The sequence below is a fragment of the Plectropomus leopardus genome, chromosome 2 (assembly GCF_008729295.1).
Source record: "Plectropomus leopardus isolate mb chromosome 2, YSFRI_Pleo_2.0, whole genome shotgun sequence".
NCBI classification, from domain to species: domain Eukaryota; kingdom Metazoa; phylum Chordata; class Actinopteri; order Perciformes; family Serranidae; genus Plectropomus; species Plectropomus leopardus.
In genome coordinates, this window is record NC_056464.1 from 40,710,907 (window position 1) to 40,736,424 (window position 25,518).

General features: G+C 41.6%; 1 pseudogene; it reads left to right on the forward strand.

Annotated features, from left to right (window-relative positions):
* The first annotated feature begins 5,783 nt into the window (after nt 1-5,783).
* LOC121949448 lies at nt 5,784-16,144 on the forward strand (annotated as a pseudogene).
* Nucleotides 16,145-25,518: the final 9,374 nt, after the last annotated feature.

Below are 25,518 nucleotides of genomic sequence, written 5' to 3' on the forward strand. Positions count from 1 at the left end.
ACCGAAACATTGATGCATCTTTTTCCAGAGGTAGTGCTGATGAAAGCAGTCTTTTACTGAAATACTGATGCAAAAAAATTAAATATTTTTTACAGAGACACTGCCCCGTCATTTGTCAGGAATCATGCCAAAACAAGATCTTTTTCTCGGCAGAACCGAGTGGTTTTTGTGCCTAAACATGACTACATGTTAACCACAGCTTCGATAACACGTGAAGAAAAGCAAAGTTTCAGTGTGTCAGCTGCTTAATAACACACAAATGTAACATATCAACGGTTTGCAAAAATGTTCAGTTCCAGCATTTCGTCTGGACTGTGTTTTTCCAGCATTGGGAGGAAAAGAGTAAACAGGTGGCTCCAGCTGCTGGCTGCTGTGCACGTTACTGTGCACGTTACTGTGCACGTCACTGTGCATTTGGGGTTAATTGTGAGTGAGCTGCGCTTGTTAGCGAACTGCTGCCAGTTAAAATGCGCTCGCAGGGCCGAGAAATCAGGGCTGGGAAAGTTAGCGAGACGCCGTCGCTGCTGTTAGACGAGGAAACGGGCAAAGCTGCAGCAGCTCCCCGCGGCTGTTATTAACGCTGTTTCTGTCAGCTATGCCGCTGAGCGTCGAGCTGCCGGAGCTCGACTGAGCAGGTGTGTCCCCGAAAACGGCCAACAGCGACAGTAAGTGCTGCTGACACCTGAGTGCCGCTGTTTCAGCGCTCTCGGCTCCTGTTTGGGAGTTTTATTATTCATATTTAATAATTTTAATTTTACTGGATAAAGTAAATAAAATAGACTTCTGCGTTGCTGCTCTGTCATTTTCAGTATTTTTAAGATGATATCGAGAAAAATATCTTTTACAGATCACTCTGGCAGCACAGTGACTCTGAAAAATGTGCACAGAAATGCCTGAAAATCTGATCCTTTTTTCTTACTGTTTTTGCTTTTTTATCCTGAACTTATCAGTGAAACTCACGTTGCGCTCAGGAGTCAAACAGCTCCATCAGCCTGTAATTCTTCTGTAATGAACCCTCACACACATTTGCATATCTGCGGCGCTTCATTATAAAACACCTGCAATTATAGTGATTCATGATTGCTGACACGTTGACTATAATCTTATTATAAACTCAGCTATCAGCAAAATGCCACAAAGATAAATACACACTTTTATTTTCAGAGCGTGTGATGATAAAGGCTGTCCTGGAGAGACGCATCAGCTCGACGCCTCAAAGTTTATTTCGAATCTGTGCCGTTATACATTTTCCCCGAGAGTGAAATATGACATATTTTAACATAAAGGGCAAATTTACTCTGAATAAATACAGTGAACGTACTCCATTTTAATACCCAGCTGACTCGTTTTCAGTGTGTTTTCAGTTCATAAAAGTTAATTAGAACATTTTGTTCACCTAAAAAGTCTTTTGTTCAGTGTTTGGTTTAAAGTCAAAGACCCTCGAAGGAGACGATGTTCAGTTTTCAGCCTGATTTTTAACTGTGAATCTGCTTTAACTCTGGTTTGTTTACTGTATTTACGACACTCGCTGTCCAAATCTCAAACTTTTATGGAAGTAAAGAAACAAATAGTTGAATAATTGTTCAGAGCCGAATCTGATTCGACATAATTCTGTCATGAATCTGTTTCTGTGTTTAAATAATTGGATTATTAACGGCTAATGGGGATTCTTGTAATAAACAAACTTTTTTTGTTTTGGGGGGGGGGGGTTATTTTGTGTTAATGTTTTTTCATGGTTTTTTAAAGGTTTTTTAATGATCATCGTGTCATCGTGTTTGTTTACACTTTTGATTTTGACTGGCTGAATTTGGACCCTAAAAGTTTTTTGGTACTTTTCAACCTAAATCTCTCACAGTGGCAACACAAGACAGACACGTACTCCTGATTGTCCCGGCGGGCGGGGTTTAGCGGCCTAAGGCCCATTTCACACGGCACGGACCTGTTGATTTTATATCGGCGGCCGTGTTAACAAGTCAGAGTGTGCACACGTCTGTCTGAGCAGCGCTTTTCAGACGAATCTCAGCTGCGTGTCAGCTGCAGCACACGTAGAGAAACGGGGGCTCGCCGATTTTTACGTGTGACGCTTGTTTTTTCAGCAGAAACAAACAGTGAAAATGGTGTTTTAATGATTGTATTGACTCTACGTCGCCTTTTACTGCAGTTTAAAATCTGTCACAGAGAAGAGGAAATACAAAGACGTCTGTTGTACTCCAACTTCACTGCTTGTCTTTCAAAATAAAAGCCTCTGACAGCGTCTCAGTTTGCAGGACCGTGTTGTCAGGAGCTGCACGACTTCAGAAATGAATGGAATTAGTGCTTATTAATGTTGAAATACAGAACTCATGGCAACAGACAGCGACGCAGCGGCAACGTTGCAACAACGCTGCATGTGTGAACAACACACGCATGAAACACGCTGAACTTCGGCGAGGCTGCCGTCACGCACTGCTGACGCGCGCCGTGTGAAACAGGCTTTTACGTACCACCGTCAGAGTCGCGGCTGTTGCCTCTGCAGCCTTCAGCATTAACATGACAGTAACCTCGGGTGTCGCGTGTCTGTTTACATCCCCCAGCATACGGCCTGAGCTCTCTGCTGTGCCCTCTAGAGGTAAACTCCAGTAACACGCGTCACCAACAGGCAAGTATATGTACAAAAAAACACGCAGCCGCAGCCGCAGCCGCAGCCGCAGCCGCAGCATAGTTTTCCTGTTTTAAGTTGCAAACATAAAATAGGAAAGAAGGTGAAGCTCTGGATGTTTTTCTCTGTGATGCTAAATGAGAGCGAGATGGTTGGTTATTTGTTTGGCTGATACGGGTGGAGGAAGAGGAGGAGGAAGAGGAGGAGGAAGAGGAAGAGGAAGAGGAAGAGGAGGAGGAGGAGGAAGAGGAAGAGGAAGAGGAAGAGGAAGAGGAGGAGGAGGAGGAGGAGGAAGAGGAGGAAGAGGAGGTGGAGGAGGAAGAGGAAGAGGAGGAGGAGGAGGAAGAGGAGGAGGAGGAGGGGGCACTTGATTCATGACAGGGAACTGCAAGTTTGAAGGGTGTCGACAGATAAGACTGGAAGGGTAATTAACGGAAAGAGAGAGGGATGATGAGCGAAGGAGAGAGAGAAGTGCGGAGCAGAATAAATGTCATAAAACTGTCCCAGGATCCAATAATGACTCGAGGAAGAAAGGAAAAAATGGAGAGCTGCTGTGGAAGGAGGGAGATAAAGAGAGGAGGTGAATGAGAGCAGGAGCGGCAGAGAGGGCGATGATTAAGGGCATCGTTCCTTTTTATTACACAATGCTGCTTCGGCTCAGGATGCCAACTGGGCCGCCGAGCCCGCGGACAATTAACTTTCACACGAAAAACCCAAAATACAAGCTCCGATTCTTCCCAAGGTCGACAAATGTCAAGTGGAAGGAGGAGCGCGTAAACATTCCCACAGAAACAACAGCCGGCGTGTTCGTCCCCGTCCGGAGGAGGACGAGTTAAAACCCTTAAGGCTAAAGACAGACGGCTGACGGGCCCCAAGAAGAGAGCTGGGACCCGGGGCCACAGACCCTAAGAGGCCCTGAGGGCTGCGGGGCAGGAATGTGATTAATCAGCGGCGAAATCGTCAAACTAATGCACAATTAAAAACACTAAAAACACAAACAGTAACGTCCCACAGGGTCCTTATTTTTATTTATTTATTTTTTTTAAATGTATTTATTTTATTTTTTAGGTCCTTTCATTAATAGGATTTTTGAACAGAGAAAAGTGTTTTTTTCATTGAGTTTATTTTTTAAACAACATCAGTCCTAATCATAGATATCACATATTCATTAATTTTCAGAATTTTAACCCATTAAATGCCAGGTTTTTGTAACGATGCCACTATGATTTTAGATGATTTTTTTTTATCCCAGTCTGGGATATGTCAGTGTGTGAGTGTAGCTGCTGACAGTCTGGGATATGTCAGTGTGTGAGTGTAGCTGCTGACAGTCTGGGATATGTCAGTGATCAGCAGCTACATTGACTGTGACAGGTCACCTAGTGGAAATAGCATGTATTTCCTCCATATGCCAAATATGGTCAAAATGACCTCATCAGGTGGAAAATAGTCAAAATGACAAATTCAGAGTCAAAAGCCCAGAATGACACCCAGAAATAATACAAGTCCTGTTTTTCTGCTCTGATGGCTGTGGGATCAAAAATGTCAGTTTGAATGGGTTTCAATGGAGCATTTTTGGACCTGAACAGTCTGAATGTAACTATTTAGTTTCCACAGTGTATTTTAGACTTATTGTAGGAGCTGAGCTGCAAATTCACTGATTACACTCAGATACACAATCTGGACTACATTTAGGACATATGCATGAACACACACACAGTTATCACAACAGGAAGAATGTCAATTGCGTAAAATGTCCTAAACAGGCCCTGAGGGTTTACCTTTGGAGATCTTTTGGTGGCGGTGTTTTTTTTTGTCTGCCTCTTTGTCCATCACAAAGAGAGAAAAAGAATCACAAAGAAAAGAAGCAGGGACACAAATATTCTTCAACATCTGCAAAAAAACAGGACAACCTGACCTGCTGCTCAAAACCAGGAGAACGTTTTGAGATTTGTTCCCTAAATTTGGGAACCAAACGTTCTCGGGTGTCACAGCAGCCTTTTCTAAACACTGATAAGAGCAGCAGGTGAAAAACAAAAGCAGCGTCCCTGAGCCGAGCTCTTATCAGAGACAAAATAACCCGAGGACACAGGGGAGCTCCTCTCGCTGACGCACCTTGTCGTCAGCCCCCGGGGACCACGCATGTGGAGAGGCGGGGCCGACACGGACTCCTGTGTTAACCAGCAGAGAGTCTGTTGTCTTTGTGATGTGATCTTTGACCCAGACCTGCTGGGTTCTCACACACACACACACACACACACACACACACACACACACACACACACACACACACACAGACAGGACTCGGGTGTGTGGCGTCTGACCCTGAATACAAAGCAGGGGGGCCACACATTCCTCCGCCAAGGTCACGGGAGCGCCGCCTGTTTGTGTGCAGTTTTATCGCCGTGTCTGCTGGCGAGTCTTTAGTCTCATCGCTCTATAAAGTGACTTTTCGTTTCAACGTTTCCTCACAGTATACGAGCATCCACATAACGTGGAGCCTTTCATTGCTGTAGGCGTTCCCCTCGGCGCTCTAAAGTCTTTGTTTTGGCGTCCGTGTCTCTCCACGGGGATGCAGGTGTTTGACCTGAACCTCCTCTGCTCTCTTTTCATCGTTTTCCTACGAGAATTCAAACTAATCTCTCTTTCTCTCTTTCCTTCGTGGCATCTAATCAATCACTCCCTCCTCCTCTCCTCTTCCAACCAATCACCTGTTTGCTCCTCTGCCCCCGCGGGAGCCAATCGTCTGTGAGGAGAGCGTTTGGGATTCAGGAGCCGAGTCTTTCATCGGCGAAAACAGGTCAGGTTTGGGTTTCTGCGCCGCACAGACGAAGCTGCAGACGCACGCAGCTGAACACAGCTGGACACAGGAGGACGCAGGAGGACGCAGGAGGACAGAGGAGGACACAGGAGGACGCAGGAGGACACAGGAGGACACAGGAGGACGCAGGAGGACAGAGGAGGACACAGGAGGACGCAGGAGGACAGAGGAGGACACAGGAGGACGCAGGTGGACCAAAAAAACACGAGCATGAGGTCGACATTAGAGCGGCCAAACACAACGCAGGTGACACAACACACGTCATGTGATGATTTCACAGCACAGGGAGGTGAAACGTGGCAAAATGAGACATAAAAAGTTATAACTACAACTATGGTACATTGTTTTTTTAAGCTTTGAAATGTAATAATTCTTGTGAAAAAAGGGTGTGTCAGATGTTATTTAAATGTTTAATCAGATCCTTATTTAATCAAATATTTTGGTAAATGTATTCAAAGTTTCAGACAGACTGACTTCATCAGCACACAGTCAATTTTTACCCTGTAAAAACGGACTTTACAAAAAAAAAAAGGCAATGAGCAATTTAGGAAAAAGTACAGCAAAAGTTTTTAAACACAAAAAAAAATTTAAAATTTAAATAAATTTAAAATAACATTTACAAAGAAAAAAGCAATGTTTTTTCAGAAATGGTAAATTTCAAATTTTAGACTATTCACAATTTACAAAAAAACAGTGCAGAAATTTAAAAAAAAAAATTCAGTTGAAAAGAAAGGGCCCCCAACAATTTTTAAACCAGCTCAGTCATTATCCTGGACCCCCAACAAGACACTAAATCAGCTCCACGCTGGAGTCCACAACAAGACACTAAACCAGCTCCATCCTGGGACCCACAACAAGACACTAAACCAGCTCCACGCTGGAGTCCACAACAAGACACTAAACCAGCTCCACGCTGGAGTCCACAACAAGACACTAAACCAGCTCCACGCTGGAGTCCACAATAAGACACTAAACCAGCTCCACGCTGGGGTCCACAATAAGACAATAAACCAGCTCCGTGCTGGGGTCCACAATAAGACACTAAACCAGCTCCATGCTGGGGTCCACAATAAGACACTAAACCAGCTCCGTGCTGGGGTCCACAATAAGACACTAAACCAGCTCCGTGCTGGGGTCCACAATAAGACACTAAACCAGCTCCGTGCTGGGGTCCACAATAAGACACTAAACCAGCTCCGTGCTGGGGTCCAGCTTCATTAATCATGAATGAGGACAGAATCATTACACGCAGCAGGCGATGCAAATGGCCGGACTGATTTGATTACTATCGGTAACTAAGCCAAAAGGCCAAAGCAGCCGGAGCAGATCCATCTATATAGTGTCAACACACACACACACACACACACACACACACACACACACACACACACACACACACACACACACACACACACACACACACATGCACACATTCATTGAGCGGGTTCAGCAGGACGCTGAGAGCTGCTGCTGATGAACCTGAACCATCAGGACTGTTAGATCATTATCAGCTGATTTGACAATCGACAGAAAATTAAATCTACCAGAATCAGAATCAATTCAGTGCAGCAACTAACAATTAATTATTTTGTCTCAGATGATCTGTGGATTAATCGTTGGCCTGTAATCTGTTAGTAAATAAATCTATTTCCACTAAAAAAATGCACATTAACATTTCCCAAAAAACAGCAGACATGAAATTTTTTAAAAATATTTTGTTCTTTTGACCAAAAGTTGAAACCCCAAAATATTCAGTTCAATAACAGAAAAATAAGCAAATAGTCTCATTAAAGAAGCTGGGGATCTGTGCATTTGACATTTAACTTACAAAAATACAATATATAATATTTAATTTAATCAAAAAATTTTCAAAAACACTTCTATATCAGTGAAATGATTAGTAGTATTATTTGCATCATCATTATTATTGTGTTGTTGTTTTTACTATTATATTATTATATATATTATGGTTGAATGACTTCCTCTCCGAACACTGTTATCTTTGAATTTATGGTTGAGCTGTTGGATTGGATTAAATTTTACAGCCGTACCTAATAAAGTGGCCACAGAGTGAAAATTACTGCTTGATAAATGAAAACTGTGTGTGTGTGTGTGTGTGTGTGTGTGTGTGTGTGTGTGTGTGTGTGTGTGTGTGTGTGTTGTGTGATTCTTGACTTCAGACTGACTGGCGGTCTTAAGGAGGCAGCTTTAACAACATCACACTCTCTTGCAGATTTACGTGGCTAAGCCTTCCTAACACTCTGAGCCAATCATACGCGGCCTTTCACCTGGAGACTCTCGACCTGCCGCGTCGATGAACACTGAAACACCTCAGCAGGTCAAGTGCGACGCCATCGTCCCGTCTGGAAACCGGGTTTGGAAAAATTTTGTGGGGTATTGTGGGGTAATTTAAAAAAAATCATTTCTAGAGATTCAAAAACAAAATGGAGTTTTCTCTCTTTCTATGAACTTTGATTGACGGCATAAAACAAACTTATGTAACTTTTCTTTACTCAAAACTTAGTTTGAAGTAGTAAAAATGTATGTATGATATATTGACAAGTTACCCGCGTTCATACACATTTTTACCAATAAATTTCCAGGACTTTTTCATGACTTTGAGGCAAATTTTAGAGATCAAACATTCTCTGAAACAACCAAAGCTCCTTATTGGTTCTTTGTACTGTACTGCAGCTATTTATTAAAAACGTCCAATGTAATATTTGTTTGGTTTGGTCTATAAAAAAAATTTTCAAAAAAAAAAGCAACCACAGCAACTACTCAGTCACAAAGGCTGAAGTCGGCGATAAAAACTGAGAGGACACAAAGAGACAGAGACACGAAGAGACAGAGACGTTTGTGGCGTCCGATCCGAGTTAAAGGTACAGAATATTTAGAATAAAGCTGCCAGTGAGGACGTTTTCTACAAAAGACAAGCAAATGATGATTTATATATTATTAGAATTATTATTATATTGAGCCAGCGTTCATATGACGCAGACGGAGACTTAACTCGGTCGTTCAGACTGAAAAAAACCGCCAAATTAAAGAGAGCGCCATCAGGCTTCCTCATCAAAGACAGCTCTGTTTACTGTCTCCTCTGCTGTCCACATGAGCTCTGTCCCTTTTTCTCTGCTTTAGATAATATTTAAAGGAAAATCTGACAAACTTTACATCAGGGACACTCAGCTTGTTTTATTTAGGGCCACTTCTTTAAAAAACAGGAGGCCAGGGGCCGGTCGAAGCAGCCCCACACATGTTCCCAGGATTTTGGGACGTTTAAGGATATAAGGATTAGGATTTTACAACGTTTTTAGGATTTTAATTTTAGGAGATTCTGGGGATTTAAGGATGTTACTTAGATTTTAGTAAGATTTAAGGATTTTACTCATATTTTAGGGCAGTCTTCAGATTTTTTCTGAGAGATTTTCGGATTTTCTGTCGGTATTTACAGTGGCTCTAGGATTTTACAACATTTCCAGGATATTAAGACATTTATATGATTTCAGGACGTTTCTCGGAATTGAGGACTATTTTAGGACATATTTAGGACAATACTTAGATTTCAGATCATTTCTCTCGGATTTAAGGACAAATTTAGAATTTTTGATGTTACTCAGATTTGAGGATTTTCTCGGATTGTTTTTAGGATTTTGGGACGATTCTATGATTTTAAGACTTCTCTCAGATTTTTGATTTTTGGCTGTTTCTGTGATTTTCTGCAAACCTGCCAGATGCTACTAAATCCTCTTAAATCTGACACACTGCTCCTTTAAGTCATCCAGATGTGCTGAGGTGGCCGTAACGTAAAAGTAAAGCCCGAACAACAGCTGCGGCATCACTGTTTTCTGTCAGATACAAACTTGCATTTACACTATGTTCAGCTAGCATAAAAAAGGTCACTCAGTGTTGACCAGGTGAGGTGTCTCTGCAGACACACTTGCACAGCTCACTTCCTGCTGCTATTAAAAAAAGCATGTGACCCAGTCTACTACAGAGGCATCACTTTTGGTAACAGCTGCCATCAAAATGTGAAAAAAGTGTCATGGAAACATGAAACGCAGTTGCAGTGGGAATACTGCAGAAATACCTAACTGGGTCGCTCGATCTGACGGGTCACAGAATTTGGTGCAACACCGGAGTTACAAAACGTCTGAACGTGGAAAATTAAAACTGCCAGAATAACTCATCCTGACGCCTCCAACAATCTGGCAAGCAGGAGAGCGAGAAGTGAATCAGCAGCATCTGAGAGCACACCTGGACAGACTGCACAGGTGTGGCAGCCATCCATTTTATCCAAAAAAACTGTTAACCCTCTGTGAGCTGCAGGAGAGCCGGCGACCGCCGCCGAAAAGCATCAAATCCTCACATTCAAAAAGCACAAAACCAGCAAGTTACTGATCAAAATAATTGAAATTTCTGTTGACAAAAATTGAGTGACAAACACTTGCGACTGTAGTCACCACTACATGTGAAAAAGGTAACATGCAAATTAATTCGAACATGCCAAAATGTCCACAAGTAGAGCTGCAACAATAAGTTGGTTAATCAATTAGTTGTCAACTAATTTGATTATTAATGACGGATATGAGTCATCATTTAAAAAAAAATAAAGTCAGAAGTTAGATGAACAGACATAAAAGGCCCTAATGTCCTAAAATCCTAGAAACATCCTAAAAAAAAAAAAATGTCCTACAATCTCAGTAATTACATAAAATCCAAAAAAATCATCATGAAGTGCTAGAAACTTCATAAAATAAAATAAATGTCCTAAAATTGTAGAAAACGTCCTAAAACCCTAGAAATGTCCAGAATTCGTACAAAAAACACTCCAAGTCCTAAAAATGTCAAACTCCTAGAAATGTCCTAAAATCTGAGAAATGTCCTAAAATCCTAAAAACGTCCTAAACTCCTAGAAATGTCCTAAAATCTGAGAAATGTCCTAAAATCCTAGAGGCATGTATGGGGCCCCTGGCTCCTGTCGTTTAGTAAAAGTGGCCCCTGAGCAGAGCAGGCTGAGTATCAACGCTTTAGACACTGATATCTCTAAAGTGGCTGAACGGATTTTCACCGTTCAAACTGCATTTTAAACCTCGAATCCGGCTCGTTATTCGGCATTTCGAACCGCGAAGCTGTCCCTCGCGGATCCGACACGGCGCCGGCTTGAACCCGGAGACAGCGGCGCCGGGATCAGAGGATGACCCGTCAGAGAGCAGACAGCTGGCAGTCCGGACAGCTAAGCTAAGAAGCTAACTCATTAGCTGCGGCTCGGATTGATTAACTTGTGTAACCGGGACAACCCGCCACCCTGCCGGGGGACACACGGGCGGACAGCACCGCGATCCACCTGAAAAAAAAAAAAAAATTAACTGTTACCGGGGCTGGGCTGTCATTACCGTTTAGCCAACTAGCTGTGACAGCCGTTAACTTCCTGCCCCCTCCGGGAGAAAACACGGTAAATGTCCCTTACCTTTGATGGGTCTCTCGGTGGTGGACAGTTTGTTTTGGTCTTTGGCCGACATCCTGCCTCCTCTTTCGGCTGAGAGTCGCAAAAATCCGCTAAATTTCTCACTAAAACTCGGATCCGTCCGAAGCTAGCAGGCTAGCCGCAGTGAGCTAGCCGCGCTAGCCGAGCTGAGAGCGGCGGCTCCGGGGCAGCTTTCTCTCCGCGGACCGGGGAACCGAGCCGAGCCGAGCCGAGCTAAAACCCGCGCCTGGAGGGTGGAGGGTGAAGGGGGGACAAATTAACGCCGTTTAGTCCCTGTGAGCTCCGCGGCGTGCTGCGGTGCTGCCCCGCCGCTGTCGGTGACCGTCAGCCGGATCTGGTCCAGGAAGCTCCGCCGTGGTGCCTTCAGGAGCAGCGGGCAGCGCGCGGGATCATGTCCCAACTTTACGGCTTTAAAGTCGGCCGAGGTGCGTGTGTTAGGCCGCTGAGGGCTCCGCCGCTCTGTCGTGATCCGAGGTGTCGTCCAGACCCTCTCCGTCGGATTACAATAATCCGCCGCCCGCCAGCGGATTTCCTACAACGGGGCAGAGCGCGGGGGGCTGTGGGTAGTGTAGTATTAATGTCATATTAATGCGGCGCGTTCACGGTCCGCTGAGCCGCGCGCGCACACACACACGCTGTGTTCACTGCGGCGGAAAACACACACACACACACACACACACACACTCTGAAATGATTATTATTTTTTTTAACTTTGTTCTCGGTTTTACAAGATTGCAAAATTCATAGAAGAAATGACGTGATGGAAATTTGGACTAGAGTACAAATTACAAATTTTAAGGTACTTGTACTCGCATTTTCTAAATTTTATTTTTATTTGTTATAAGTATTATTTATTATTATTATTAAGTCCAATTTTAAGGTATTTGCATTTGCGTTTTCTACATTTTATTTTATTTTTATTTATTATTTGTTATTATTATTATTTATTATTTATATATTTTATTTATTATTATTACTAAGTACAATTTTAAGGTATTTGTACTAGAGTTTTATACATTTTATTTATTTATTTAATTGTTCATATAAAGGATCGATACATCCTGCTAGATTTATTTGTATTTTAATTGAGTAATTTATCAAAGAAATGGATTTAAGTACAATTTCAAGGTACATTTACTTGGATTTTCTACATTTAAATTAATTTATTTAATTGTTTTTTTTATTTATCCTGGCAGTTTGTTATTTATTTGTTTTTATTGAACTTTTTTGTCATTTTACTGTGTACTTAAAGATACAAAAAAAAATAAGTAATTTATCGAAAAAAAAAAAAATTTCGGGGAGCATTAGTTTGATAGGCTATTTTTAAAGGACTTTGGCACTGTATCACAGTTTTACACATTTACAGATTTCAACTGGATAAATATGACCTCAGTGCCCAAACACAAAGTTACATGTTACTGAGTTTCTGAGTTTCTGTCGCATAGAAATTAATATAAATATGTAATATTTCTGTCACATGAGCGCGAGGAGCCGAAGAGGAGGACTGTGGCGCCGCCGCGTGGGACGCTGATCAAACTGCTTCAAATACAAGAAAAAAAATGCTGACTAATGTTTAAACTGACAGATTAATCAGACGGTCATATCTCAACCGTTTGCTGTTAAATGTTTTTTTTTTTAGTTACATTCTTTAATTTGTTTTCCACCTCTGGCCTGTCTGCAGCTTATTTCCACAGTTATGGTATCCCTGTGGTGTACAATGATTTGATTTTGTTTTATAAATATATATTTCTTTATATTGTTTAGTTTTAGCACTTTCACATGTAAAGCATTTTGAGCTGCATTTTATAAATGAAAGGTGCACAAAAAACAAAAAAAAGACAAACAAAGCCTTAAAAGGTACTTATAGTATGCATGACTGGCAATGATTGACATGTTGGTAAAAATACATATATAAAAAATACATTACATAAATAAACTAATACAGAAATAAAAACAATAACAACAACAACAACAACAACAACAACAACAACAACAACAACAACAACAACAACAACAATAATAAAAATACATTTTAAAGATATAAAAAAAGACATTATTTCCTCAATACTCAAGTATCTAAGTATTTAGTTGCACTTGTAGTGTTGCTGACAGACAAAATAAAATATCCCACTTCTCATATTATAAATTTATTAAGATTATAAGTAAGATTTAAAGTGACTTTAGTAATAAAAGAATAAAAGGCGGGACAGTCAGAGGGCAGAGTCAGTCGTTGCTGCTGATGTGAATCTCTAGAAATAGAAAGTCTGTAAAAGGTTTCAGATCAGCAGCAGTTGTTGTCGAGCCTCCGGAGAACCACAATTTTACAAACATCCTGCCCATGTAAGGGGAACTGCACGGGGCCGCGGGGGCCCCAGCTCGTCCCCACAGGCCCCCCCCTCATCAGACAGCTGCTGTATTTAAACCAGCGGCTCCCAAATCATCATCATCATCCTCATCATCATCCTCGGACTGACGGCCTCCCTGCAGCAGCTCACATGGTACGTACTCACTCCAGCTCTCATTTTATCACTGTTTTATTTCTGTATCAGAGTTATAGTTCAAAAGAGCCGCAATTTTAACCCTTTCACACCTGGACCGACAATTTTCACAAGCTTTAAAACTGTTTAACTTAAAACAATTTGTTTGATTTCTTTTGAATAAACAGGATAAAAAAGGCAATGTGCAACTTAGTAAGAAATGTCCTGCAAACTTTAAAAATGTGTAAAAGGTGACAAGAAAACGACCTGACAATTAGTTGGGAGATATTACATTAAAAAAAAAAAAAAAAAAAAAAGTTAAAAATACATTATTTAAAAATAAGTAGGGGAAAATGTACGGTAAACAATATTTATAAATCTCATAATTATTATATATTTCCATATATATATTTGGTCCTAAATATTTAATGTTAAAATAATATTTAATGTTTTAAACCAAGCGTTCAGGGGCTTTTCACTTATATAGACAAGTTTTAATTTACAGGAAAAAATCGGAAAAACAAAACTGCACTTACAGAAAATAACTCGTCTCTTTCTTTGAGTTCACAGTAAAAATATTTTTTCTGTCTGTCTACATTTTTTAGGCGAGCAGGAAAACGAAGAAGAAGGAAGGAGGCGCCAAACGAGCTCAGAGAGCCTCGTCCAACGTTTTCTCCATGTTCGAACAAACTCAGATCCAAGAGTTCAAAGAGGTGACGCCAAAACGCTCGCCACATAAAAAAAACTGTTTATTCGTATTAAATATTTCCATGGTTTTAGAGTCACGTGTTCACGTTTTTCATTCAGGCGTTCACGCTCATCGACCAGAACCGCGACGGATTCATCGATAAAGAGGACCTCAAGGACACGTACGCGTCTCTGGGTCAGTAGGTCTGATAACTCGCGCTTATATCGTCTGATAATAAATGTTTACGTCACTCAGACATCACATGTGTGTGTGTGTGTGTGTGTGTGTGTGTGTGCGTGTGTGTGTGTTTCAGGTAAAACTCAACGTGAAGGACGTTGAGCTGGAGGACATGCTGAAAGAGGCCACTGGTCCCATTAACTTCACCATGTTCCTCAACCTGTTTGGAGAAAAGCTGCACGGTGAGTTAATGCAGCTCGTTAACACCAGCTGCATTGTGGGAAGTGTAGGACTCAGCGAGGTGGACTACAAACAGACTCCATGTTCACATACAAACCGTATCGCCCTGCACACAGAATACGCTTTTCAAGATCAAGCTTTAAAAAATATTATACTTTAATATTATTTTCTACTTTTATTGAGTTTATTTTTTAACCAGAATCAGGTCTCATCATATATTATATCAAATCAAATATTCATTCATTTTCAGAATTTTAAATTCCAGGTTTTTTGTCATAATGCCACTGTGTTTTTAGATTAAAAATAAAAACACAAAAAATAATTATTTTCTATATACGACATGCTAAGCAGATTATTATTATTATCTTTGTCATTATTATTATTATTATTAATAATAATATTTTTTATTTTTTTCTACATTTTGCATGCAGGTACGGACCCTGAAGAAACCATCTTAAACGCTTTCAAACTGTTCGATCCTGCCGACAGAGGCTTCGTCCACAGAGACGAGTGAGTTCTGACTTTACAAATTCACAAACGCAACTTTCGTTGTTTTAAGATAAATGAAATTTTTGTTGTTTTTCGGCAGATTACAGAAACTACTGATGACTCAGGCGGACAGGTTCACCGCTGAGGAGGTAAACAGTCACAGTCAGTTCATGCTGCTGAGTGACGTTTCGTTTGTTTACGCTCTTTTTAGTGAGTCCAAAAAATCAAAATGTCTCAAAACAAGTGAAACAATCTGCACGTTTCCAATTTTATTCAACCAGTTGTTTTTTTTTTTAAATCTATTGAGGCGTTCTGTCTTTTTCTCATTCTCACAAATTTCAAGAAATTAGTGGATTCAGAAAATTATTTTAAAACAACGAAGGAAAACCTTTCTTTACATAATTATCATCATTTCATATTTAAACTTTAAATGATAATTTTTTAAGCATGTTTTACAGGTCATTTTCTTTTTTTAAATTTTAAAATCTTTTTTGTCTTAAAAAAATCTGGTAATTTTCTTGTAACTTTTTTACTAAAATAGCACTAAAAAGTCATAGTACAGCATGTTGTCCAAATTAGAAAAAAATAATTTTTTTTAAAAAAAAATCACAAATTTCAAAAAAAATTAGTAGATTTATAAAATTATTTGAAAACAACCAAGGAAAACTATATTTATATAATAATCATAATTGCATATTTTAACTAATGTGACAAAATTATTCTATTTTTTAAGCATGTGTTCCAGGTCATTTCCTTTTTTATTTTCTTTAAAAAAAACGTTTTGTTTTTTAAAAATATTTTTCAGGTAACTTTCTTATACAGGAGTACAGTATGTCATTCAAAATAGCAAAAAATAAATAACTAAGTAAATAAAATGAAATAAAAAAATGTTCAGACTTTACGACCTCAAAGCTCATGAACACACAAAGTGGGAAGAACGACTTTCCAACTCGGAAACTCAGGTGACGGCCGCGCCCGAGCCGCAGTGACATGACTGACTGTTTTATCGTGATCGTGGCTGCAGGTGAAGCAGATGTTCCAGTCGTCAAACATCGACGCTGCAGGAAACCTGGACTACAAATCTCTGTGTTACATCATCACACACGGGGAGGAGCAGGAGGACTCGTAAAAACACCGAGAAATGAACATCAACGGCTGATGTGTCTCAAATAAAAAGGAAAACTGTCAGAAAAGCTGCTCTGGAATTGAATGATTATTGATTATTGTGACATTAACCTCATCAGGCTTTCTGGGTTTATAATATGAGCTTCAGAGAGTTTTTTTTACAGTTATTTAATAAATGTTTTGAAGCCTCCGTGGGTGGATGATTTTAGGATTTTGACAGAAAACACTTTTGTTTTAACAGCATTTAGAAAAACTTTATTAGCACAGCATTCGCAGTTCTCTATAAATAAGAAAATCCAGCACCTGTCGTGTGATTTTAGAGAAACAGAATAGCACAACATGTGTTTACAGTGTTTTGTCACTTGAGTTTTAGCTCCTTTTAGTCCAGTTTTAGTCCGTGTCTTTCCCCCACACACACACACACACACACACACACACACACACACACACACACACACACACACACACACACACACACACACACACACACACACACACACACTATGGCCAGGACAGACTGCAGGTGTCGTTTCAGCTGAGCGACGACCATCATTTCGGTGAGAGCAAAGACAGAGAGAGAGAAATGAAATGAGAAACAAAGAAAGAGAGAGACAAAGCTTCCAGCCTCCCTCTGACTCACTGAGGTCCTGGACGGAGAGGAAGAAAACAAATTAGGGGAGAGAAAAGCTGGGAATAAAGAGGCACCCCATGTTGATTAGCTGGGAGCAGCATGAATACCAATGAATGAAGCGTGGATTAGTATTGCGCACGTAAATCTTTCAGAAAACCCTCTGGAACCTTCTCTCCTCTTATCTGAGCTGCAGGAGGATTACTCGACACGCCGGCGCTCTGTCCTCCGTCCTCTCTGCCCGGGCCTCCGTCCACAGCAGCAAACCCACACCATCAGAGCACCACCACGGGAACAAACACGCTGCGTGTTGATTAACTTTGTCCAACGTGGCGTTTTTCGACGTGTCCTTGCGGCGGTTTTGTGCTGCAGAGCTGTGAGGAGCGCTCAGCGGGAGTGGAACCAGGAGGGGAAACCTCGTATTGATCAGCTCGGCCCGACATGAATACAAATGGAAGATTAATGACTTAGCTTAAGGCGTGTGAATCTCTCTGGAACGTTCTCTCATTATTAGTCCACATGCCGACACGCTGCCGGATCAGGTGCACCAAGACCTGAACGCATCGTCCTGCTTTAAAAACACGACCGCAGATGCTGCCGGACGGGTTTTTGTGGTGTGAGAAGGATATTTGTTTTTGTCTGAGAGAGATTTGACAGAAGAACATTTTCATGAGTTGATGAGTTTTTTTCGTGTGCACGTAAAACGCATAACGTCATTTTTTTCTGAACCTGTAGCCACTCAATGCAGGCTTTCACACCAACAACACAAGAAATTGCAGCTTTTATTTTTTCGGATCTAGGTCGATTTCTCAAAAGTTTTGCTTCCGACAACACATTAAACCGGTCAAAATGCTCGTTATTGCCACGTCATACAGTACTAAAGACATTCAATACGGTGGACCGACTGATCGTATTTGTTTCACAAAGCCGCTGCTCCGGCTCGATCGGCTCTCTGAAATTGCTCCTCAGTCTTGGAGCGAGCTGCAGCAGTATTTCAAACTGTCCGACAGACGTCCTAAAGCTGGCCCTGAAGACGCTGTGGTTTAGTTTCAGGTTTGCTCATGAGTCAGATTTCACAAAATTCAAGTAAAGTCCCCAGTTTCAGCACAAAGAGTACCACCGTTAGCATCACATCAACATCAACACCTCCAGAGGGGTATCCCATCAACGCCGCTCAGAAAATCTGCACTTAATGGAAAAATCCCTGTTTGAATGAACGTCAACTACCACTTAAGGCTCCAACTGACTAACTAACACAGTTCAGCCTCATCTGATAAGGTTAACTCGAGTCAGGCTGGAATAAGCTCCAACATAGCGTGAGCACGGAGTAATAAAGCAGCCCCGAACAGCCGACTGTCAAAAAGAGGAAATTATGTCGAAAAAGCAAAGTTAAACCAGAGCTGTGCTCTTCTCAGCAGCAGAACAAACCTGCTGATGGAGCTTCATGAAGAAGACGAAACGTTCATACTTCTCGGGGTTAGGAGTTATACAAACCTAATTATTTTTAATCTGTTTTTGATGATAAATGAACAGTCAGATGGGGTTCAGACTCTGGCTGTATTATCAGCAGCTAGATTTGTTTAAAATGATTGTGTGTGATTACTGAGGAGAACTGACATAGATACAAGCATTTACAGAAAAAAATAAAAATAAAAATAACCTACAAACAATCTCAACTATTATTAAAACATACATGTCAGACAGAGCGTGTGAGCGGAACAAAGTGCGAGCGGGAGGATTTTGGCTGGAGCGCCTTTTATAAAAAGCTGCAGCATCACCTCATCTCTCGCTCCATCCCGCTCTGATTTGGCTCCGGCATCGCTCACAGCGAGCGTCTGAAGCATGTCTGACCCAGAAAGTATTTTTATAAAAGGAAGCTGAGAAGTCATACATACAGGTGTATTATTCCTGTGAAAGTAACAGATTACATTGGTATGGTACAAGAGGAAGAATGTGGCGACATTGTTTCAGTCAGCAAAGATTCACTCTGAATTTGCATTTACCAAAAGTACCAAAATGTACTGAAAATTTTGAACATGCGATGGCGTGATTCAGGTTTTGACTGACAGCAACATGATGGGAAACAGGGCGTCACTACAACAAAGCTTACAGTCTAAAATCTTTAAAACGAGGGCGAATAAAATGGGGATTTACCAAAATAGGCTGGCCTGTATCAAATAATCTACTGGGTTTTTAAGTGCCACTGAGAGCGGCTGTTTTTATACCAAGAAATAGCAGCGTCTGTGCCGGGTAAAAGCCACAAAAAGCTGTTGTTTAACAGAAACATAGCTGTTTTTCTGGCCATGATAATGCCCTGAAAAGCACCTGATTTTAACCCCGACATTGCTGCATTTCCTGATGGAATAGTACCACAAAAAGTGGTTGCTATTAAAACATCGCAGCGTTCCTGCCAGGACAGCGCAATGAAAAGTCAAAACACAAACTTTTCCTAATCATAAACAAGCAGATTTGTCATCTCACCACACAGTAACCATAGCACTGTCGAGACGTAAATAAATGTTTCACTTCCAACATAACCACAACACAATAACGTACAAACTCAGCATCTCCGTGCTTTGCAGAAACATACAATGAGCTGGTTCCTGCAGTCAAAAATCAAAAAACAAACACAAAACACGTGTTGTAGTTGTATTAGATACACACACACACACACACACACACACACACACACACACACACACACAGATGCACACACACACACACACACACAAAAGAAAATATGAATACAACTGACAAAAAAAGGGCCGTCAGAGCAGGACTGTGCTGGAAATAATAAGAAAAATGGATGTGTTTGTAATTTGGGTGAACCAATCCTTCAAATGTTTTCTGCCAAACATGAAGACGACTATAACAGACGGAGAGAGAGAGAGACAGAAAGATGGACAGACAGACACTTAGAGGGAATGACGCATCAGACAGAGAGACATGAAGAGACAGACAGATAACATAAAAAAAGACAAAATGACGTAGCAACAAACAGTCAGAGAGGTGCAGAGAGTGAATGAGGAAGCTTAACATGTATAATTAGAGTCCATTGATTGCAGAGCTCTCCCACTCTCCTAAATGGCTCTGACTACAATCCATCTATTATTCCTCTGATTCATATGCTGATATTTTGTGGAGAGCATCACCAGCTTCCTTATATTTCCTGTTTGTGCGCACTCTACTCTATAATTTACATCTTGATTTTCTGGACTGAGGGAGGAAACACACACACAGGCGGATGGAGAATGGCGAATATTCATGGCCACAAAATGACAATTTTAAAATAATTGAACAATCAAACATAAAAAACCCACACATTTTACTTAAATGCAGGCAGAAGCAAAAAGCATGTGAGTGTTTCTATTCAGCTGATAAATGAAATGACGTCAAGTGGACAGACTGCGTCATGTTCTGTGTTAACGGGCATTTAGAAAAGTACAATTTCTCTTCCTTTTTTCCAGTTTTCAGCCTTGAAACATCAGCTGAAAGTTAATTGGTATTTGTTGACAGCATGCACACGCAGGCCTTTAGCTTCTTGGGGTGAGTTACAGGACTGCACACTGTACAAAATAACGCACGAAGCCACCACGGCGACACCCATTGGTTTATGGACTTCTGTTTACAAGCCTTGAGTTTGTCATTTTTATCATCATCTCTACAGTCAGATCTCGAGTGCACAGCTGATAGCTATGTGGTTTGTTTACGTGACGTAGAAAAAGTATATACTGTATATAAGGGATTCAGTTGGGACAGAGGGCTCTGATGTTATGGTGGATGGCGGTGTTAAACATGTTAAAGTGCAACCTCGGGCCAGAAGCGTAAACCTATGCAGATTCACGAGATTCAAAGCCGTGTGTGCGCACAAAGGCAGAAATATGCAGTTTTCTTTAGATTCATAAAGTCGTGTGTATGCCTGATTACAGATCTCAATCATTGTGGCGCAAGAGCCTCATTTCCAACCCACAGTTTTCCATCCGACAGTCCACTGCAGCGCGGACATGTCCTATATCGTGCTCCAGCGCGCAAATATGTCCCCAGCGCCTCCTGTGCTCTCATGAAACCGAGGAAAATCTCATGCCAAAACACAGCGAGGGCAGAAGTGTTGAACAATCATGTAAAAAAGTGAACAACTTTGACTGTTTAGCAGCTGAGTGTTTGACAGCCACAGTATTTCATCATGGCGGATCAAACTGTTGATGGTCCGATAGCAGCGCAGTGAGACAGATAAACAGAGCGCAGCTTCTCCTCGAAACACTAAAGTGTCTGAAACAGACACATCTGCAGAGGTGAGAGTGACTTCTTTAGACTCTACAGACGACTTTGTGTTAGTTTCAGCTTTAATCAGACTTTGGATGAATTATTTAGAAACAGCAGGACGCATCGCTCCGTGTCTCATCCAGCCGCTTACGCTGAGCTCTCATTGTTATTACCAGGGGCAGATGTAATGTTTTGGGGGCCCGGGGCCACAAGCACATAAGCTTATTTTCAGCCTTTCTCTAACTGTGAATGTCGGCAGGCTGTTGGCAGCTATAGGAGAAGTAGGCCGACTCAAAAGTTTTTAATTTCTGAGTAAAATGATTAATAGCACAGAAGTTTGACAGAAGCTGAAGTCAGAGTCCTGCAGTCAGGAGAGGTTGGTCTATTATCAGCACAATGTGCTTCAATTTACCTGAAGTTTGTTTAAGTAGGAGTCAAAGGGAACCTTTAAGCTTGACAGAAATAGTGATTTGATGTATATCATGATATATAGATATTGACAGATATGAAAAAAATATTGTGATAAGACTTTTTTCCATATCGCCAAGCCCTACCTGAAATCCTAAAAATATACTAAAATCCTAGAAACATCCTAAAATTCTAGAAATCTCCTAAAAACCTAGAACTGTCCTAAAGCCCCAGATAGTCCTACAATCCTAGAAATGTCCTAAAATCCTGGAAACATCCTGACCAGTTTTTCTGCATTTTAGAATTGCTGTTAGAAAAAACCTGAACTACAAATCAACATCTATTGACCAAAACTGCGACTATAAACCGGTTGATAAGCAGCACAGTTGTTCTGTCTCAGTCACGTCCACACATGCAATCTGACACACTCTCATTGTCTTCCAAACAATATGTCCCCATCAGGATCCAGAGTCCTGCTCGTGGAGAGACACGACGGGCTCGTTGCACCTGTTGCCACTGACACGCAGCGCTGTTCGCCCAGCTGTTCCCGGCTCTGCCATCACCCCTCTCTCTGTCTGCCAGACAAACACATTCCTCACCCAGCCGCTAGAAAAATGTGGCAATTATACTAATACCCTGATATAAATACTCAACACAGGACACAGATGTTCAGAGACGGACTGAGGGAGAGACAATAAATTACAGGAAGAGACAATGAACAAAGTTGAGACAAAGACAGAAGATCAGGAGGAAAATCAGGTGAAGATGAAACTTAGCAAACAAAAAACTGATAGCATCATTTTGTACTGCATTAAAGACTACATATACCGCACCATTTAAAGCACTGAGCACACTTATGGCCCATGGGCCAAATCTGGCCCCTGATAAAGTGTCTAGTGGCCCCTTAACCGTTTTCTAATTCATAATAAAATTGAATTGATTCACACTGTGAATAGTTTTTGTCCTTTTAGTCTCCATAAGGTGTCAGAAAGCATAAAACAGCATCAAAATAGAGCTTGTTGATCAAAACAAGAGCCAGAGGAGGATCCCCCACACCCCCGACAGAGGTCCCCACTGAGACACTAGTGTCCTAAAATCCTATAAAAGTCCCAAAATTCAAAAAAGTCCTGAAATACTAGAAATGTCCTAAAATCCCAGAAATGTCGTAAAATCCAAGAAACATCCTTAAAATTGAGAAACATCCTAAAATCTGAAAAATGTCCTTCAGTCCAAGAAACATCCTAAAATCTGAAAAATGTCCAAAGATCCTAGAAATGTCCTAGAGTTGAAGAAAAGTCCCAAAACCTGAGAAACATCTTTAAGTCCAAGAAATGCCCTAGTCCTTAAATTCCCTTCAAATCCTAGAAACAACCTAAAATTCCAGAAAAGTCCCAAAATCCAAGAATTGTCTTATGATCAAACAAATATCTTAAAATCCTAGAAACCTCCTTAAATCCTCAAAACATCCTAAAATCCTTTAAATGTCTTAAAATCCTTGAATCGTGTACGGGGCTGCTGTGACTGGCCTCCCGTTGTTTTGTAAAATTGACCCAAAATCAAAGAAGTTGAGTCTCCCTGCCTTAGATTAATCTATATTAATATAACAATATTAATGAGATAATATTTTCTGAATGCACAGGGATGATAAGAGACAGAGGAGGAGTGGGAGGTAAAGTCCAGAGACGTGGCGCTGGAGTGAAGGTGGAGTGGACCGAGTGTGAGGGAGAGGTTTTGTTTGGCTGAGCGTGAAATGTGTCTTGTTTGGTAACCATCTCCGCTTCACGCACCGAGGAGCGGCTCGACTGCAGCCGCTGGCCTCCTCTTTGACTCCTGACTGTTAAAAACACAGATAATCACATGATTTTCTTTTCCATCATGTGAGAATCACATTTTATGATGTAACCACATGGTTGGCGATGACTTGAAGCGTGAAGAGTCCTCGCCGCGTGTGATGAAGTCTCTGAAGCTGCTGATCTTTCTGTCAGAGGAACGCTGCGGAAAATGACAGCTGATTTTATTGTAATTAGCTTCTATTAGATATTTTCTAATGCTGAGTGAAAGTAAAGAAAGTAGTTTTCACCATCATGCCTCTGCAGGGTTTCCCCTCACATTTATTTATCTGTGGCCGCCATTGATAGATTTCTGTTTTTGGGGCTGGCCAGTTTATTAGGAGAGCTAGTACAATATGGATTATACCGTATATTTTTTACCATATGTTTTTTGGCTTTTTCGCCTTTATTAGACAGGACAGTTACAGCTTGACTGGTGCCGACTTGACCTCATAAATGCATAAACATGGCGGGCAAAAGTCAATGGGAAGAAACTTTTTATTAGTTAATGTATCAAATATTAATGTCTGACCGCATGTAAAGTGTAATATGGTAATAATGGTAACTGCTGACCATGTAGAGTCACACAGATGAAAAATAAAAATATAATACATGATAAAACTTATTCATTGTCTCAGCATTAAAATGCAACCCGTCTTCTTTGCAGCTTCCATGTTCCTCCACTTTACGGCTTCAAAGCTCATGAACACAACGAGTCAGAAGAACGACTTCCCAACTCAGAAACTACGACCCTCTGACATCACGTTTACCACAGTTCATCTACACACATTATCCATGCTGCTCTCATACAAAGCTGGCTGAAAATCTGCGAAATATCCCTTTAACATTTTGTTTTGTCCACATGTCTCTGTGTCTGTGGATCAGTCGAGCCGCTCTGCAGCCGCTCTGCAGCCCACAGGTGAATCAGTCGAGCCGCTCTGCAGCCGCTCTGCAGCCCACAGGCGGATCAGTCGAGGAGCTCTGGAGCCGCTCTGTGGGTCAGTGGAGCCGCAGTCGAGGAGCTCTGCAGCCGACAGGTGGGTCAGTCGAGCCGCTCTGCAGCCGACAGGTGGGTCAGTGGAGCCGCTCTGCAGCCGACAGGTGGGTCAGTCGAGCCGCTCTGAGCCGACAGGTGGGTCAGTGGAGCCGCTCTGCAGCCGATAGGTGGGTCAGTGGAGCCGCTCTGAGCCGACAGGTGGGTCAGTGGAGCCGCTCTGAGCTGACAGGTGGGTCAGTGAGCCGCTCGAGCCGCTCTGCAGCCGCTCTGCAGCCGCTCTGCAGCCCACAGGCGGATTAGTCGAGGAGCTCTGCAGCCGACAGGTGGGTCAGTGGAGCCGCTCTGGGCCGACAGGTGGGTCAGTGGAGCCGCTCTGCAGCCGACAGGTGGGTCAGTCGAGCCGCTCTGCAGCAGCTCAGGTCACACTGAGCTTTAAGTTTAAGTGAGTCACAAAGAGAACGTCACAGAGAGAGCAACAGAGAGAGACGTTGAGGTTCAGAAAAGTGTCTTTCTGCGCTCCCTCACCATCTGCTTCATCTGCGGCTCGTTCTCGGGCTGCCTGTCGTCTCCTCTTCAGAGGAAGAGTTTTCCCTCTTCTACAAACCTCGGCGCCAGCTGACAGAGCGGCTGACAGAACGGCTGACACACCATCTACAGTATCTTGACACTCTCTGTCTCTGTATTCCTGCATGTCAGCAGATCTTGTGTTCCCCCTGCGCCGCCTCCCTCTCCACAGCAGAGAATAATCAAAGAGAGAGACACTGATTCCTACTTATCAGCTGCACACGGAGGACATCTTTGTTTGATACAACCCAGAAAGCAGCAGTTTGTTTTTTTGTGTGTTTTACTGCACTGAAACTACAACAAACACAAATATTCTGACTCCTTCTCACATTTTTAAATTTATATAACGCTTTCCATTTGCTACTTTGCTTTTTGTTCTTGTACCTTTTACACTGAGTTCAAAGTGGAAGCGGAAGCACCACGAAGCACACAGGACGCGACGTGACGCGGCCTCAAACTCAGACTCAGGCTACAGGTTCGTGATCTACAGCGATAAAAAAAAATGAAAAAAAAATCACCAAAAATTTTTAAAGAAAAAAAAAACACAACAGAATGTTTTCTTAAAAAAAAATCACAAAACACCCTTTTTTAAAATATCGATAAAAAATTAAAAAATTTAAGAAAAAAAACAGCATATTTTATTCCTTTAAAAATGACCTTTTTTTTAAATGCCAAAATGTTTGCTTCAA